General features: G+C 45.1%; 1 pseudogene; it reads left to right on the forward strand.

Moving 5' to 3' along the window:
• Positions 1-923: 923 nt before the first annotated feature.
• LOC103086883 (protein FAM162A pseudogene) lies at positions 924-1,386 on the forward strand (annotated as a pseudogene).
• Positions 1,387-2,176: the final 790 nt, after the last annotated feature.

Genomic DNA, 2,176 nt, shown 5'->3' on the forward strand with positions numbered 1-2,176 from the left:
ACCACATTAGAATGTTGAGAAACACATGCACATAGATGTCATAATAATGACATATGCTACAGAATCACCTGTAGAAGATTTTTCAGAATAAAAGAATATCTTTGTGTTTGGAATGATTGAGGAAATCTTCCTGGAGATGTGGAGAGAGCTGTATAACCTTTGATAATCACCTTCCATCATTTAACTATCCACCCGGCAAAGGCCACGCGTATTGTGTTTGTGCCTGGTACTGAGCAAAGAACCAGAAATAATATGGGCACAGTTTCCTTCTTTAAGGAGCCCACAGTCCGGTAGGAGAGAGAGGAGGAAAAATAATCATGCCCTAGCCATCAAGTAACTCACAGAATGAGCTACCATGGATCTCCAGCGCTCTGTTGCATCACACAGGGAGATTCTCAATAAAATAGGACAGAAAAATTAAAATGCATATTGAGTTCGAAATAAAGAAATCCATAAGCCACAGAAACGAGGAAAAATTAAAACGGCATGTTGAGTTCGAAATAAAGAAATCCATAAGCGACAGAAACGAGGAAGGAATTTAAAGCCAAAATAGTGAGTCTGCAAACTGAAGCCATGGCAAAGCTCACGGGAGGAGGAGGGTGTGCAAAACCAGGGGAGCAGTTCATCACCACACCGGGCAAGGGGACAGGCCTTATGACCCATGTGCAGCAGGACTTTGGATGGAAATCCCGGCTCCCTCAGGGGAATTTGCCTAGGAAAATTCTCCATCCATCATTTTCTGCCCTAGGCTCTGGGTAAGAAAAAGAAAACAGTTTCCTGTGAGAAACTCAAATTTCCAGGTGTGGGAAGCCCCGCCCCAGAGTCCTGCTCGGGTCTCTCCGTTCGAGGCGCTAGGCGACCTTGAGCTTACCTGTGCCACCGCTGGCCTTGGGGCACTGTGCTGGTCGGCGGAGTAGGCGGCCATGCGGAGCCTCCGCGGCCTGCGCCTGGCGGCTGGAAGTTATTTTAGGTTCTGTGAAAGAGATGCTTTCTCATCTTTAAGGCTTACCAGAAACTCTGATTTGAAGAGAATAAATGGATTTTGCAACAAACTCCAGGAAAGTCCAAAGCCTCCAACCCACACTTACGGCCACAGAGTGCCACTGCATAAGCCTACGGATTGGGAGAAGATCCTAGTATGGTCAGGTCGCTTCAAAAAGGAAGATGAAATCCCAGAGACCGTCTCGTTTGAGATGCTCGATGCTGCAAAGAACAAGGTCCGGGTGAAGATCGCCTATGTAATGATTGCCTTGACAGTGGCAGGATGCATCTTGATGGTTATTGAGGGCAAGAAGGCTGCCAAAAGAAATGAGTCTTTAACAAGCCTGAACCTAGAAAAGAAAAACTCGTCTGAGAGAAGGTGCTGTGAAGGCCAAAACAGAGTAGCAGAGATGTATCCATGTTGGCTGGATTCTGAAAATCTAGAAGCAATGTTGCAGTAACAGGCCTTATTAAAATGAATGTGGTATGAGTTCCCTAACTCTGCTCTAGAGCTACAAATAAATTTTCTTAAAGAAATGACTTGTCTATATTTTACGGCTCTGATCCAGGTTAAATGCAGCCTCAGCTTTTTTGAGAAAATGAAAGAATGAAAAGTGAGACAACTTACTTGAACTTTAATATTAACTCTTCTTTAGAGAGTCAGGTCCCGTACCTTACTTTAATTCCCATTACCAAAGTGACATCTCCCCAGAAGCCAAATGGTTTCTAGTTCTGCATTTCTCTCTTCTGTGTCCTCATTTATGAAGAGATAAGGAGGGCCAGCTGAGTACACTGTCCAGGCGCACGTTGGAGAGCTAACCGCCCCAAATACCCTGGTGTTTCTCGAGAGCCCTGGGAAGCAGACAGACCACACTATGCCTTTGTCAGGCGTGCTGGCAGACAGAGGCTTTTAGGAGAACAGTCTTTGAAAAAGTCCCGGCAAGGTGATGATGGAGGTCTGGCCACAAGTTTCTGAAATCCCAGCACTGTGGAGTTGCTTGGGGCCAGCACAGTCACCTCTTCTGCTCCATGGCTTACAATTCCCAACCGGTCCTTTTCCTTCTGCCTTTACACTAAATTTCTCAGTTATGAAAATCTATCAAATGCATTTTCTTATTAAGTTAGTGTTGAAAAATAAGCATTTGCATCTGCTATGTATCTTACTTATAGTTCGACGAGGGTGCCAGGTTGTCTC

This window comes from Lipotes vexillifer, unplaced genomic scaffold (genome assembly GCF_000442215.2).
Source record: "Lipotes vexillifer unplaced genomic scaffold, Lipotes_vexillifer_v1.1 scaffold322, whole genome shotgun sequence".
NCBI classification, from domain to species: domain Eukaryota; kingdom Metazoa; phylum Chordata; class Mammalia; order Artiodactyla; family Lipotidae; genus Lipotes; species Lipotes vexillifer.